This window comes from Dendrobates tinctorius, unplaced genomic scaffold (genome assembly GCF_039654945.1).
Source record: "Dendrobates tinctorius isolate UK_male_01 unplaced genomic scaffold, ASM3965494v1 ptg000009l, whole genome shotgun sequence".
In the NCBI taxonomy this organism is placed as follows: domain Eukaryota; kingdom Metazoa; phylum Chordata; class Amphibia; order Anura; family Dendrobatidae; genus Dendrobates; species Dendrobates tinctorius.
This window is the reverse complement of record NW_027361677.1, coordinates 10925981-10943418: the sequence shown is the minus strand read 5'-3', so window position 1 is coordinate 10943418 and position 17438 is coordinate 10925981. Positions and strand designations below refer to the sequence as shown.

The 17438-nt window shown below is 41.2% G+C and overlaps 1 long non-coding RNA gene across 11 annotated transcripts in view; it reads left to right on the top strand.

Moving 5' to 3' along the window:
- The window catches only part of LOC141096282 (uncharacterized), a 352604-nt gene that overhangs the window by 243555 nt on the left and 91611 nt on the right, over nt 1-17438 (top strand). For 6 of the 11 annotated variants that reach the window (XR_012233631.1, XR_012233628.1, XR_012233634.1 and 3 more), the window contains one exon: nt 7686-8377. The exons of the other annotated variants lie outside the window; for them this stretch is intronic. This is a non-coding gene — a long non-coding RNA (uncharacterized lncRNA). Of the gene's footprint in view, nt 1-7685; nt 8378-17438 lie in introns of those variants that run through there. 11 annotated transcript variants of the gene reach the window in all.

Here is a 17438-nt window from a genome sequence, read left to right as displayed (position 1 = left end):
AGTCATAATATTGTCTCTGCTGATAATGAGTCTGCTGAAAACTCCTTTTAAAGGAACAGGAAGTCTAGGAGTCTAAAAAAAAAAAAAAAAACCTCAATGCCCAGTACGAAAATTGGAAGTTTACTAATAATTTTTTTTGTTTTTAAAGGTCTTGATCTGAATAATCAATAACAATTTTTTTTATTTCTTAAAGCGATGTTCCTCAGCAGATTGGGCATTGGACCATTGGATCAAGGCTATGTCTTAACATTCCTAAAATAGGAAATAATTATGTAAGAAACTGAGAATTGGAGAAAAGTCTCAGAAAAGGACGAAACGATTTCTTTTAAAGAGCTGTTTGTTTTTTAACGTGTGGCACCTGAATTATACAAAACCCGTTGGGCCATCTATCAAAAACATACATATTGATGAATTATTTTCACTTTATAGGCATTTCACTTAATTTACGAGTGTCTTGAAAAGCTGCTGGAAGTTTCCAGATAATTAGATTTTTTTTTTTTTCTTTATTTCCATAGTATTTAAATGTACTTGAAATATACCATTCGTCACCAGGTAAAACCTTTCAACAATGGCGCCAACCGTCAGCTACGGCTCCAGAGAATTTAACTCTGATTGATGGCGGGTCAACTAGAATTGGCTGGCAGAATTTCCAATTTTCTTTTGGGAAATTGCTCATTTCTCGAAGTCTATTCCTATTTTTACAAGTGGACAGCGGGCTGAGATTATACATTACTATGTGTCCAACTCTGAAATTGTGATGGATGGCTCCGCAGCGCGAGAAAGAGTTAAATGCTTAATTTAGACTTCTTTCCGCAGAAATAAAAATATCAAATGGTGGAAGCTTAATAGATATATTTGTATTCCTGCTTGAAGAATGAAGATAGAGTATAGATCGGGATTCCTAGCAAATAAAACATGACCCGGAGCGTGTAATAATGTGGCTAATTCGATATGTAGATTTTTAAGGTGGATGCCTTGCTGTAAAGGCAGACTTTTCATTAGCTATACTTATAGGCATGAAATCATGGACTTTGGACACATTTCATTTTATATTTTTGTGACTCAGTCAAATATATATTTCAGACTTCTTTCTGCTGCCACTAGGGGGAGCTCATTTTCTATGAAAAAAAAAAAAAGTATTGCGCTGATATTAAACTCAATGAAAACTGCAAACCTATAGGCAATAACTAGTAATAAGAATGGAGGCCACAAAGTCCCTGTGCCTGACACCAACTCTTTTCACCTTTGTGGCTTTATGGGAATGGTACTGTGCATGTCTCCCAATAGACAGTGAAAAAAATCAGTGGTTACGCATGCGCACTACCACTATGTTTAATCTGGGTACACAGGAACCCCCCATTGGTGTAACCAATGGGTGTTCCAGCAGTCAGACACCACCTGGTTATTGCACTTTAGTAGTATCTATAATGTCAATAGGTGATAAAAGTTGTTGGTGGCACAACCCATTTAAAAGTAAATTTTTCTCTAATTCATTAAAGTGGTTGGCCTTCCGTAGGCTAAAAGTCTGCAGTCACTCTACCTGAGTGCAGATTTGTGAATCCTCACAGCGTGCACAGTGCGTACTGCAGAATTCTCCAATGCCAGTGCTGGGAGCAGCGGGCGGATAGGTGACTGCAAGTATGCGTTTTGCATATTTCTGGCTACATTCCAACTAGGCGTGTCTGGCTTCACTCAAAGTATTGCATTGAGCGAGGCCACATACATCTAGTCAGCACATGACGGCAAGTATGCAAATCACATACTTGCAGTCGCACGCCCGTTGCTCCCGAGTCCCCATGTCAGTATCGGAGAATTCCGACAGTGCGCCTGATATGAAGATTTACAAGTCTGTAGTCACCTGGACTTGTAGCCTAAAGCCAGATAAACCCTTTAAAGTCATACTCATAAGATATGAAAATCTGATTTATCTATATGTTGAACAATATCATTATCTCCACGGGTACCTCAAATCCATCCTGCCTGTTTCTTCGACTGCATGGAATTCTTGTTGCGCATGCGCAGTTCTCTCCGTTCATGTCCATGGAAGCTCCAAATACAGATGAAGATGAAGTTCATCTTGACAAATAATGGAGCATCTCAGTAACTTGTGACAGAAGGTGGTCTCGCACTTGTTCCTATGGATATGTCATAAATATCTAATCGATGAGGATCTAAACTGTGGGACAATCACTTATCTCATAACTAGTGGTCCCTAGTGGACGTAATGACAAACACATGGGCCATTAACCGACCCCCGACTGTCATGACAACCCATCAGAGACCTGCGATCACATCATGGGTGTGGCAATGAGCAGAGTTAATGACATGCATGCTCGCAGACACGTGTTAAATGCCACAATCAGAGATTGACAGTTAACAATCGTGGGCGGAGTATTGCTCCACCCAGGATTATTAGGGGCTGGTCCTGGTTATAATACACAGCCATTACCTGCCAGTGAGCCCGCAACATACACTCACTTCTGACATACACAGTATATATACGACGGATGTCGTGAAAAAAAGGAAATTTGCAAGAAAAAAAATGCGCTTATGTCACTATTTTCCAAGGCCTGTAGCATATTTATCTTTCAGACATGTGGGGCTGGGTGAGGGCTTATCATTTTGCTCCCAGAGCTAACGTTTTTACTAAAACAATTTTTGGGGTAGGTACGATGTTTCTATTGCCCCTTATTGCATTTTGCTGCAGTGGTAAAAAAAAACTTAAATCTCTCCTTTTTAATTTTTTTCTTGCTATGCCGTTTACAGATTTGATTAATTTATTTTACATTTTGATAGATCAGATTTTTACGAACGCGGCAATACCAAATATGTGTAGTTACTAATTTTTGTAATAGCAATTAATGGGGCAAGAAGGAATTTAAACTCGTGGGTTTTTTCTTCCATATTTTTAACTTTTATCTTAAGCCTCTTTCACACTTCCGTTTTTGACCATCAGTCCAAATCCGCCAGTTTTGGAAAAAAACGGATCCGCCATTTTTTTGGCGGATCTGTTTTTTTTCCCCATTGAGTTGTATTACTGGCGGATCTTGACGGATGGCCGTTAGATCTTGATCTCTCTCTCTCTCTCTCCAGCTGTTCCTTTGAAATTCTGCGGATCCTTCAAAACACGGATCCTGTGGCATCCGTTCACGTCAGTTAGGAACGGATCCGCCTTTTTGGCGGATTTCAACTGACACAAAAAACTGAAGTGTGAAAGAGGCCTTAGGGAAGTTGAAGCTGCTATCGTCCAATCGCTTGTCCTTTACATAGCAGTGTATCGTCATTGCTACATATAGTGAAAATGGCATTCTTCTATGAATGCCGGCTAAATGCCAGCTTTCACAGGAGGATCATAATTGCAGACATGTGGGTCATCCGCAGACACCAGGCTGTCAGGACAATCCAGACGTACCGATGGGCATGTGGAGTGATGCACGCCCCTGCCAGAGCATGTTAAATGCCGTTGGTGCTTCTCACGGATTTGTTATAGGCACATGATGGATGATTAAATCAGCCATCATGTGCTGGGAAAGATGCAGACTCGACGTACGAGCGCGCGTCGGAGGCAGAGGCCCAAATTTTTACTTACAAGTACATCAACGGTTGCGAACGGGTAATGTCTAAGACGAGAGTGCCCCTTCAACAGAAATGATGAAAAAACTTTGCCTTCACCTTTTAAACTCCAAAACGAACGAGACATAAGCAATGACTGAAATGTGCAGAAAAGTTCTGCAAAGAACAAAAGCCAAATTAGATGTTTATGCCAAAGTGAAGTTCTTGTTAGACATTAATAAATCCCATCCAATTTCTTTATTACCCTCGAAGCATCGGCAGCCATGTAAGTATCACAGGGGACGTCACACAGTGCTGCGGGCCAGGAGTTATAATAATTCTGAGAGTCTTATAATCGCACCCGTTGTTTCCGATCAGTGAACATTGCATTGGATGTTATACGAGATGCCGCAATAAATTTCCTACAGGTGCAGCACAAGCTTTGAAGGAAATAAACAAGATATACGACTTGCACACATGAGAATGTCACTGCGTAGGATTATTCCCAAGCACAACCTCAATAAAATTAGGTTCCTTACTCTGCAGCTTTCACGTTTAAATTTTAATTAGCCTTGTTTATCAAATTTTGCTCAAAATGAGTTTATGGCGTTAAATCTTCAGTGCTTAAGACGTCCCGGTAGAACTAGAAAATAATGTGAATTTGTGACCCCCGCTGTTTCATTTGATATCCGTTCCCAATCTGTTATAGATATTATGACATTACACGGTCGAGCCTTCCATTAATATTGCTTCTTTCTCGCTGCTATCATCTATTATCTAATTCGTTTTATGGGAGGGTTAATTAATCTTTCTCTCTGTTTTGCAAAAAGCCGTTTTCCTACTTACTTGGGGTATTGATTGTGAATGTTTCAAGTTCACTTTTTAGGATCGTATATTATCTGCTGCATCACGACGATCAGTCCGTACACACGTTCTGGGTGATAGTTAGGGCTCTTGCACACGACCAATTTTCACGCATAGAACTCGTACCTACGATATTCTACGGGGCTGTGTTCTGTTTTTGTTGATCACCCCCAATCACAAATGGTCATTTTAGTTCTCAGATAATTTCAGTTTTTGACAGATAATGTGATAAATAGATAATCCACAAATCATTTCATTTAAAAATGATGTTCTCTCACCCTCCAAAAATTCTCCAAAGTGCCAACCATTGGATGCTTCCCTTTTGTATAACTTGCAGTCCACTGACTGCTGTCAAGTGTAATCTGTCTCTAGCAGCAGAGATGCAGAGATAAATGACAGAAAGTAGGGGCAGATCTTTATCTTGTTCCAGGAAGTGGGGGCACGTCTTCATCTTGTTCCAGGAAGTGTAGGCAGGTCTCTATCTTGTTACAGGAAGTGGGGGCAGGTCTTTGTCTATCCCAACAGGAAGGGGAGGCAGGTCTTTGTCTATCCCAACAGGAAGTGGGGGCAGGTCTTTGTCTATCCCAACAGGAAGTGGGGGCAGGTCTTTTTCTATCCCCACAGGAAGTGGGGGCAGGTCTTTGTCTATCCCAACAGGAAGTGGGGGCAGGTCTTTTTCTATCCCCACAGGAAGTGGGGGCAGGTCTGTGTCTATCCCAACAGGAAGTGGGGGTAGGTCTGTGTCTATCCCAACAGGAAGGGGGGCTGGTCTTTGTCTATCCCCACAGGAAGTGGACCAATGTCCATTTCTACATTTCTACAGGAAGAAGGGTGGGATTTAATTTCTGTACAGGAAGTGGGGGGTAAGACTTTGTCTCCCTACATAAAGCAGGGGTTGAACATTGTATCTCTACAGGAAGCAGGGGTGGGACTTTTTTCTGTACAGGAAGTGGAGGTAGAACTTCCTGATAAGTCAGGCTTTCACTTCAGGGCAGGTAGCTCATTGAATAAAGGCAGGAGAAACCCATAATAAGTGAGGGAAAGGACTTTCCAGTTTTTATAGTGCTGGGAAAATTCTGATAAACTGCCTAAATAAAAAGTAGATGGCAAGTTATACAGTATACAAATAAGGTTAGATCCTGTATATGTTGGACTTGTATGTGTGCTGCCTGCAGTTTAACCCCTTCCCGACATGCGCCGTACATGTACTGCTCTGCGGGAGCTGCTAGCACTGATCATGGGGAGTTAAACCCTCTGATGATGCTGTCACTAGAGACAGCAACATCGAGTAGCATTGCGCAGGGAGTGGGCTCCCTGTGCGTTTCCATCAAGACAACGAGATGCTATCGCATTGTCCTGATGGTCTCCATGGAGACCCCTGGCCGCAAGATGGCTGCGGGGTCCTTCAGGGAAGGTGGCTTCTCAGTGCCTGCTCAGAAAAGGACCTGAAATGCTGCTTTCCCTGCCTGTCTGCCTGTCAGTCACTCCTCCAATATTTTGCAGTGCAGATGCATTGCAGAACATCAGATCAGCGATCTGATGTAATACAGTGATGTCCCATCCTGGGACACTGTAAAAAAGTTTTAAAAAAAATTACAAAGTGTACAAATATTTTAAAAAAATCCCCAAATAAAGAATAAAAAGAAACAAATATTTTTCCATTAAATAAATTTATTTATGGAAGTAAAAAAATAAACAATAATAGTCCACATATTTGATATGGCCGCATCCATAACAACTTGCTCTATAAAATTGACCCCCTAGTTAACCCCTTCAGTGAATACCATAAAAAAGCCAAAAAACAGGTGCTTTATCATCATACTGCCCAACAAAAAGTGCAATACAATGCAATCAAAAAGACAAATGTAAATGAAAATGGTGCTGCCAAAAAACTGTCATACAGCTCCATCAGCGGAAAAATGAAAAAGTTATAGCTCTCAGAATAAAGCACTGCAAAAATAATATTTCTATAAAATAGTTTATTGTGTAAAAGCGACAAAACATAAAAAGAACTATATAAATTGGGTATCAGTGTATTCGTACTGACCCAAAGAATAAAGCTGCCTTAACAATTTTACTATACACGGAACGGTCTAAAAAAAAAAAGAAATTTCTGAATTTTTTGTTCATTCTGTCTCCCAATAATTGTAATAGAAAGCGATCAAAAAATCTCATGTGCCCGAAAATGGTACCAATAAAAACTTCAGCTCGTCCTGCAAAAAACAGGCTATAACATGACTTTGTGTGCCAAAATATGGAAAAAAAATATAGCTCTCAAAATATTTTACTTTTTGGTCCTGCAATACCAAGACCCAGGTGTGTCTTCTAGGTAGCCTTTATAAAGGCCTTGGAAATACAACACATGGATCACACAGGGCTCCTTGCAAAGCCCAACGTGAAGCACCAGAAAATAAAATGGAAAAGGGCATGTGCATAACAGTGTGTAAGAGGATCTGTATCCTTTCAGGAAATTTCTGTGAATCAAATGACCATGAAGCTTATTTAGGCTGAAGACCAGGAGCTCATTGGACTCAACAATTTTGGGTGTATCCAGCGAAATGGTGGGTTACCCATTCCGATCAGGAATAGAGGATCAATTTGAAGTTCTTGGACCACAAATGCATGATATCTCTATATGCCTCCACCTAAAAATGCTACGTAAGGCCGCTTTCACACTTCAGGCTTTCGGTATCCGGCATGGGGCAGCGAAAAACCGGACTGCCGGATCCGGCCGCATACGCAGACACCGAATCCTTCTTTCTGCCGGATATATTCCTGGCTGAGAAGGTTTCCGGGCATGCGCATTGCGAAAAACCGGTCCGGCGTTGGGAAAAAACTAAGCATGCAACGTTTTTTCCAGACACCGGACCGGATATTTTCTCCGGATCCAGAAAAAAACGGACACACCGCATTGCCTTCCGGCGCAATGCGGCAGCAATGAAACAGCACAGGGAAAAAGCCGGATCTGGTCGTAACAGGCACCGGATCCGGCAGTCCGGTTTTTCCCCGCACCATGCCTTATACCGAAAGCCTGAAGTGTGAAAGCGGCCTTAGTGATTGTGTTTTATTCTGAGACAAACCATAGGGTTCTGCTCCTCCAGCAAAACTGAGGTGCAACTGCTAATACTACATCCTCAATAGCCTCTGATGAAGAAAACCATTATCCAAGCTTTAGAAAGTCATTATAACACTTTGCTCTTGCTTTTCTTTATTCTTTGTTCTGCTCCGGAATAACTTGACTGTTAATTCTTTACTTTTCTTCCTTTCAGAACTCAGTTGATTTTGTACCCTGTGGGTGTAAACACCTGAAGGTGAAGAGCCTCCTTTACAAGTCTAAATTATCTTCTATAATATATCTTTTTCTTCATTTTGTATAACTTTTATTATTACCGAAGAATAATATTCACGTCGGCATAGAATTTTACATTTTCCTCCATCTAAACCTAATAGACTATATAATGAACATGCGGAAAGGTGTATATAATGTAATTGTGTACACTTTTATATCTTGCGCTTGGCATAACCTCGGAAATAATGCGAGTCTGATTAACATTCTTCATTCACCACTCGAACAGGTTTCCCGTTTTCTTTACATTATATCAATGCGTCTAGATAGATTTGTGGGGGCAAGGAAACAAGCGAAAAAATACAAAGGGCTATTAAGACCTGCTGATTTTGAGTATAGTCATTATCAATTGATATAATTTTCCAGCACAAAGAATGCAGGTTTTAATAATACATGAAGTGTGAATGATGAATTGGCGAGAAGGAATTCAACGCACCAAACTAGAAATCCACAGCGTGCGCCAGTGATTTCCTTTGTTTGTGACTACTAACGAACTCGATACCCAAAGACCATCCCACCATTCTCAAAGTGTCCCAGCACTTCGTCAATAATTTACACATATTGTTAGTTCTGTCTTTAATAACTATGATGGTAATAAATGCTATTTGCTTTTCATTCTTAGTTTGTTACCTTTTTGTTCTACTTTTTATTGGTGTGACCCATGGTGTGAAAATAATATTCTCCCCTATGATTATAGTCCACCAGACCATGAAGTCTGATTGCCTGCTCTGCAGACATGATTCACAAAAGGAAAGTCATTTTTGGGTTTAGGAGACCGGATGCAGGTGTCACACAAAAACGCTGCTGATGAAGACTCCAAAACTAAACATGCTTGAAAATGTTTATTATTCAGTTTTTAAGAGTCAACGCGTTTCCAGGTGATGCAGGACATCTTCATCAGGACCCTAACCCCTTAACCCCCAGAGCTTTTTTTCCGTTTTGCATTTTCGTTTTTCACTCCCCTCCTTCCCAGAGCCATATCTTTTTTTTATTTTTCTGTCAATATGGCAATGTGTGGGCTTGATTTTTTGCGGGACGAGTTGTACTTATGAACGACATCATTGGTTTTACCATGTCGTGTACTAGAAAAGGGGAAGAAAATTCCAAGCGCAGCGAACTTGCTAAAAAAAAGTGCAATCCCACATGTTTTTTGCTTGACTTTTTTACTAGGTTCACTAAATGCTAAAACTGACCTGCCATTATGATTCTCCTGGTCATTATGAGTTCATAGACACCAAACATGTCTAGGTTCTTTTTTATCTAAGTGATGAAAAAAATTCCAAACTTTGGTAAAAAAAAAAAAAATGGTGCCATTTCCCGATACCCGTAGCGTCTCCAGTTTTTGTGATCTCTGGTTGGGTGAGGGCTTATTTTTTGCATGCCAAGTTGATGTTTTTAGTAACACCATTTTGGTGCAGATATGATCTTTTGATCGCCAGTTATTACATTTTAATGCACTGTCGCGGCACCCAAAAGAAGGAATTCTGGCGTTTTGACCTTTTTTATTGCTATGCCATTTAGCGGTCAGGTTAATCCTTTTTTTATTGATAGATCTGGCGATTCTGAACGTGGCGATACCAGATATGTGTATGTTTGTTTGATTTTGTTTTTATTTTTTTATTTTGAATAGGGCTAAAGGGGGGCGATTTGAACTTTTTAGATTTTTCTTACTTTTTTATATTTTTAAAAACATTTCCTTTTTACTTTCACCACTTAGATAAAAAAGAACCTAGACATATTTGGTGTCTATGAACTCATAATGACCTGGAGAATCATAATGGCAGGTCAGTTTTAGTTTTGGGAAGAAGGGCGATCAGGGGGAGGATTATGTGGTCCAGAATCACGGGAACAGTGACTTTACTGTACAATCATATAAAAAAGAAGAGTATACCAGAACCAAAATAAATATATATAAATTTAACTTTTATTAATGCATTACAGTACAACACTTAAACACATGTAGATAGAAATGTTAAAAATAGGGAAACCACTGTGTTGTGTCGCAGTAACAGACATTAAACCAAGGAAGTCCTGAAAATATATTGTATATGTGACTCCTCCTCTTTACTATCATGTTGGCTGCAGGCTTTATTCTACCTTGATAACTTCATGAGACACCTGACCTTAAGGCTATGTGCCCACATAGCATTTAAAACCTGACACCTGAAACCGGATTCCTTCCCAGAAAACACACGTTTTTTTCAGCGCGTTTTCTGCGCGATTTTTTCGCGGTTATTATCCCATTTTTCCTGCGATTTTCGTGTGCAGAATTGAAGAACTTTCCTAGTGTTTGACAAGTGTGACCAACTTTTTACTATTGAGGCTGCCTATGCGGCATCAAAAGTAAAAGAATGTTAAAAATACTAAAAAAAAATAAAAAAAATCATGATATTCTCACCTTTCGACGTCCCGCGCAGTCTTCCCGGGCCTCAGCGATGCTCCCGTTCCCAGTAATGCCTTGCGAGACCATTGATGACATGAGGTCTCGCATTACTGTAGTGATCTTGCGAGGAATAGGAACCGCTACAGTATCGCGGGACCGTGACATCATCAAAGGACTCGCAAGGCATTACTAGGAATGCGAGCATCGCTGAGGCCCGGGAAGGCTACGTGGGACGCCGGAAGGTGAAAATAACTCGATTTTTTTTTTATTTTTTATTCTTTTTTTTACAGAGGTATGGTACTCAGGGCCTGGAGGACAGTTTCCTCTCCTCCAGTCCGTGGGTACCATCCGCACATGAGCCGCTCACTTTGCGCATGGTGGGCATAGCCACATGTGGGAAGTAAGCGGATCTCATGCATTCCTATGGGTGCGGAATCGCCGCGATTCCGCAAAAAGAATGAGCATGCTGCGTTTTTTTCCGCGATGCGATTCCACCGCGGGAAAAAACGCATCATTAGCACAGCATGTGCGGAATCCCATAGGAATGCATGGGGCGCGTTCAGTGTGAGCTTTTTAAGCGTTTTTGCGCCCAAAATCGGGGCAAAAACGCTTAAAAAAACGCAACGTGGGCACACAGCCTTAAACACGTTTTACCCGTTTTTGATTGTCATCATCTTTTTGGTCATAATTATTATCTGCATCTCTAATTTTCTATCAGTATTGCTTTTCCATGCATTTTGATCTTTGCTAACATCTTTCAGCTTCAGTGCTCTCTGCACCTTTTTTGTCAGAATGTTCATTCCTGGCGTATGCTTCAAATCACATGGACAGTTGATGCTACAATTTAGTCATTGAATGTGTTTTGGTACAAATTCCATGCTCCACATATCATTTTTTGGACTTTGACTTTCTGAATAATCTTCTACAGTGTTTTCTGTGGGAGTTTATAGTCACATATACAGTATATTTTCAGGACTTTCTTGGAATTTTCTGTTTGTATTTGCGTTTATAGTCGAAATGTTATTCCATAGATGGTAAACCAGGTCAGTATTTGGTATTGTATGAGAAATATATTTTTTCATCTCATGTTACTAGGTGTCCTCATTTATCGATTATCTCTTTCCTGCATTTCATAGCCAACGCATTGGAGGGAGGTTCACTTTGGTCATTACACGGACCTCCAGAGATTTTTTTCTATGGCCTATTTTTGGCTTTTTAATTGTTTTTAAAAATTGATTGTCTTTATTTGGTGTGGTTTTATTTTGCATTTAATAAAAATCATTGCACTTTTATAAATGACTTTTGCGCAATTAATCTCTGTTTTCATCCTTCATGGGTGATCATGACCGTTATACACATTGCTTTTCTCTTTTTTTGGACACCATCTGCAACGCGTCCACTTCCCTGTCCCTTACCACGTGCCTTGCCCATTTTAAATTACGTACAATATATCCCTGTTGAGAAAACTGTGCAGAATTAGTAACTCAGGAATAATTTGTCCACCTCAGATGGACTTGCTACACTGCAGGAGCAATATAGCGATGCTATTGCAGCCAACCAAGTCTGGCTGTATGCTTTTGACACACAAACTGGTATAGTATAAATAGCATTGAATATTTCCATGCTGAAATAACTTTGTAGGATTAGTATCTCCGGAAACTTTGCCCACCTCAGATGGACTTGTTACATTGCCGGAGCAATATATCAATGATATTGAAACAAACCAAGTCTGGCTATATGCTTTTGATACATAACTGGAACAGTATAAATGACATATAATATTTCCTTGCTCAGAAACATTTGTAGAATTAAGAGCAAAAATAATTTTTTAGCCCTGAGAAGGGCTTTTGGCATGAGTTTCATCAGAAAGCACAAGCAATTAACCCTATTCTGTCCTACTCTATCCCTTCAGCCCAATCTCTCCCTAAGTGCTGATAACAGCAGTATTAATATTGATTATAATTATCCCTAATAAGGGCTGTTGTTGCCATTGAAAGAAATATTAATGGTGTCTAAACCCTGCCTATACACAGCTTAAGCTCTGTCCCTAGCTAAGCTAAGCAGCACCTGTCCCTGCTTTGCCTGTTTCAATTGGTACACTGTGCCGAGCATGGCAGTCCAAGTCTTATATAGACCCAATCACAGTAATGCCACAACCAATATGGCTACAATATGGCCAGTGACTGGCAGGCAATCCCCTCATGTTTATTGGGTGTCTAACAAGCACCAAACATGTTGGGCGAGAATTCGAGTTTGTGCTTGGGCATTCAAAAATACTCTCCGAGTAATGAGCATCTTGAGCAAACTGATGTTCGAGTGAGTAACAAGCAGTGATGAGCATGCTCGCTCAACACTAATTCAGAACTAATCCTAGAAAACTCACCAAAATTGGCATAAAAGCCATAATTATTGAAAAAAGGTGAGGTTCCAGTAAGCTGATTTAGTTGACGGTTAAAGACAAACTTGGCAAGGGGGGAAAAAATGAAGACTAGTCCTGCTGAGCTGCCACAAAGCATTTTAAAATTTGTTCCAAATATTCACTTGTCCTCTTACCACAAAAAGCTCTCAGGAATTTAGAGACAAATTACGCTCCCCTGTCAGACACATTGTTAAGAAGGATCCCATGTAACCTTACAATATGAGAAATAAACAACCTGGAGAGTGTTTCTGCAATAGGTAATCCTGACAAGGGAACAAAATGAACTTGCTTGCTGTGTCAGTCAACCACCACCCAGATGAGTTTTCCAAGGAGACAGAGGCAAATCTGTGATGAAATCCATGGACAGATGAATCCATAGTGTTTCTGGAACTGAGAATGGAGCCAATTCACCAGCCATCCAGCTATGACTGATTTTAGCACGTTCGTAGACTTCACAAGTGGATACAAAATCTTTAATATCATTATGCATGGGCAGCCAGCAAAAAAATCTAGCAATGACTTTCCATGTAGCAGTAACTCACGAATGACTACTCAAAATGGAATCATGAAGCTCCTGTAACAAATGCAATCTTAGGTACACAGGCAAAAACTAATTTGAATCCTGGAGTAGCGGAAGGACTCAATGACTGGATTTTATGGGTGTCCTCTTCCAACTTCGAGGTTGCCATAGGAACCACAATACCCTGAGGAATAATGGAGGTTGGATGTTCTGGATGAGAAACTGAATTAAAACTATGAGCTAATGCATCTATTTTCACATTCTTAGAATCTGGCCTAAATGTGAGAAAAACATGGACCATCTGGCCTGTCTAGGAGTTAGCTGTTTAGCTGATTCAATGTAAGCTAGATTCTTGTGATAAGTGACCACAATATCTGGATGAACCACCCCCTCCAAAAAATGCTTCCATTTCTCAAAGGCCAATTTAACAGCAAATAACTCATAATTCCCATCATGATTTCTTTCCAAAGACAAACATTTTTTAGAAAAAAAAACATGGACGCAGGTTAATTAGAGTTTTGGACCACTGCGATAAAACTGCACCTACTCTGACCTCCAAAGCATCCACCTCCACAATGAATGGTTCTTGAAGATCGAGTTGGATTAGAATGGGATTAGACATGAAACGCTCTTAATATTTTGAAAGCCCTGATAGCATCCAGAGACCAAACCTTGAGATTAAGGGTACCGTTACACTTAGCGATGCACCAGCGATTCCGACAACGATATGGATCGCTGGTGCATCGCTAAGTGGTCGCTAGTGAGCTGCCACACAGGCAGATCTCACCAGCGACATAGCACGGGTCAGGGGTCACTACTTACCTGTCAGACACGGCGATCCTGACGTCCTCCCGCCCGCATCCACGCGCCGCTCGTCGGCGCCACAGGAAGCCCAGCAGGAAGCTGACGACGAGAAATGATCCAGGACCTCCTCACGCAATCAGCGATGAGCAGCGGAGGAGCCGGTCGGAGGTAAGTATCAGACATAGTGATATCGCTAGCGATATCGCTGCTACGTCACAAAATCGGTGATGTTACAGCGATATTGCTAGCGATATCACTATGTGTAACGGGGGCTTAACCCACTTACGTGTAAGATCATTAAAAGGTTTAGCAATCTGAGAAAAACCCTTGACAAATTTCCTATAATAGTTGGCGAATCCCAGAAAACATTGCAAAGTCTTAAGATCACATGGTTGAACCCATTCAATTATGGCTTGCAACCTTCCCAGGATCAAACTTAAACCCTTCTGATTACAAGATAAACCCCAAGAAGATCATTTCCTATACAGAAAAAAAAAACACAGTTCTCTAATATAGCAAAGAGCCCTCTCTCAATCTTTGAAATATAACACGAACATGTTCCTGGTGAGAGTCCAAATCAGACGAGAAAATTAGAATATCATCCAGGTAAATAGCAACAAATTTTCCAATGCAATTGGAGAAAATATAAATCCTAAAAATTTTTAAAAGCATCAAGTGCATTAAGTACGTCAATTGTCAAGTCAAGATTTTCAAATAGACCCTCAGATGTTAATAAGGACGTTTTCCACTTCTCACTGTTCCAGGTGCGTATCAAATTACAAGCCCCTCTAAGATCAAGTTTAGAAAACTACCTGGCCCCCCGGAGGCTGATTATGTAAGTTGGGAATGAGTGCAAGTGGATTATTATTTTTAACCATGATTTTGTTTAGTACTAAGAAAACAAGGCAAGGACGGAGACTCCCAGCTATCTTTTTTACAAAGAAAAAATCTGTCAGCTACAGGGGAGGAGAAAGAACGAATATGACCTTTCCATAAACTTATTAACATATTCTTTCATGTCGGTCCATTCAGGCCCAGACAAATTCTAAAGGTGGGCTGTAGGTAATTTGGCATTTTGGACAAGATTAATAGCACAATCATAAGGACAATAGGGAGGTAGTATCTCCACCTCTTTTTCCGAGAACACATCTATGAAGACCTTCAAGTACCCCGACAGACCAAGCAGACCAGCGAAGCATATTTGTAGACATTAAACATTTCTTGTAACGATTGGCATTGCATTTAACATTCTCCTTCTGACTCCAGTCAGCAGCAGGATTATGAATTTGCAACCATAGAAACCCCAGCACCAACCCAGCAGGTAAATTTCTAAAACAAAACAGAAGATGAATTCAGCGTGGAGTGCTCCATCTTAGAAGTGTGAAATCCACCGTTACCCTCTTGACCAGATTCCAGGCTAGTGATTTCTTGTCAATGGTAAAGATTTGAATGGATCTTTCTAAACTAACTGTTCCAAATCTTAACTAAAGAATTAGTCCCGAATAAATAAAGTTGGCAGCAGACCCACATTCAATGAACGCTAATGTTGATAACACCTAGTTCTTGAAGGATAACACCATATTTATCAGTACTTTATGAGATGAAGGAAAAGGTACCTGGAAGCCTGGGTGACCTCCACGGCCATCACTCAGACTCAGATATTCTCTTGATGATTTGCTTGCCTGAGGAAAAGTTGGTCAATTCTTGAGGAAATGTCCAGAGAGACCACAGTTCAGATCGAGTCCAATATTTTATATAAACTATAGGTGGCGCTAGTAACTTTAGAAAAAAGAGAGAGGAACACACACCACCAATGTGATCAATAAAATATAAATAAATAATTAAAATTTGTGCTTAATAATGAACCCCTTCAGCTTGTAATACACTATAATATGCACACAAATAAATTGGATTGCTCTTAATTAGGTAGTTGTTACCTTAAGGTGTAATCGGAGTAGATGTCTGGACTCCAAAGGACCAGTAAAGTAGTGAGCGCTGTATGCCTTGATATGAAGTCAGATCAAATGGTATTTGCCAGTAAAACCTGGGTTAATACTGCGACTCTTCAGGAGTGCTGTCCCGGCCAGTGACAGACACTCCTCGCTCCCTTTTTCCAGTGGCGCGCCTGTGTGTAACGAACACGATGTGAAACTGTGGCGTGAGGTGAGCCAACAGGACCTTCGTGACGTCACCGGTCACGTGGTAGGTTGCAGGGAACGCAGTGGACCAATTCTTCTCCTACTAGTTTCGGAAAAAAAACGGTTTCCTTCAACAGGGATGGTCCAATGGAGGAATTGGTCACCTTAAATACCTTCTGGTGAAGCTCTTAATTAAATACAAATAATTCAACCTCACAGTTTAAATCCTTAGGGCCCCGTCACACCTAGCGATCTCGCTAGCGAGATCGCTGCTGAGTCACAAGTTTTGTGACACAACAGCGATCTCACCAGCGAGATCGCTGTGTGTGACAGCGATCAGCGACCGGCCCCCCTGCCGGTATCACTGATCGCTGCAAGAAACCTCTGGACATTTTTTTCATCGCTGATCTCCCGCTGGCCAGCACGCATCGCTGTGTGTGACAGGCGGGAGACTAGCGATCAGCTGGTAACTAACGTACACATCGGGTATCCAAGGAACGTGCGTCCCTTGGATACCCGATGTGTACGTTGGTTACCAGCGAGTTACAGGTGCCGCTGCAGCCGCCTCACGCTGGGGACCAGGAGCCCGCGGAGTGTGTACCTTAAGTTTGCCGCTGCTGCACGCTGGGGACCAGGAGGCAGCAGGACGCCGCCAGGAGAGGCTGGGGATGCAGGCGCGCCCTCTGCTGGTGGAGGACTGGAACAGCAGGCACACTTGTCCGCTGCTCCCGGGCTCGCTCCTCACCTCGGCGTCGGCGTGCTGATCGCTGGTGAAGCAGTCTGTGTGACAGCTCACCAGCAATCATATAGCGACTTACCAGCGATCCTGACACGTTGATATCATTGTCGGGATCGCTGGTAAGTCACTATGTGTGACTCCAGCTTTAGGTGCAAGACTGTCCATATTGAAAATCCACTCACTCTCCATGCGGGACATTTGATTAATATAGTCTCCTTTTCTCCAACTTTTGCGCACAACTTGGAGACCTGTGATTGTAGTTCCCATAGGAGATCCCCCATGATATTCGCAATAGTGTTTAGAAAAGGGATGTCCTAGGAATTTTTTATTTATATTCCTAAGGTGCTCATTCACCCTTGCTCATAATGGACGCTTTGTGCATCCTATATATAGTTTATCACAGGGGCATCTCAATGAATAGATGACCCCTGGTGTATTACACGTAATAAAATCCCGGATTTTTAAGTGTTTCATTTCCGTTGGATATGATGAACTGTTTTTCTGTTTTTAATGTTTTGCAAATCATGCAACCATAACATGGGTAATAGCTCTGACCAAAGGGACAGAGTTGGGGTAGTTTTCTTGGATTGGCTATAGGTACTGTTGGTACCACCAAAATCCCTAAATTTCTTGCCTTTCCATAAATGAATTTTGGCTCCATTGGTAATGGATC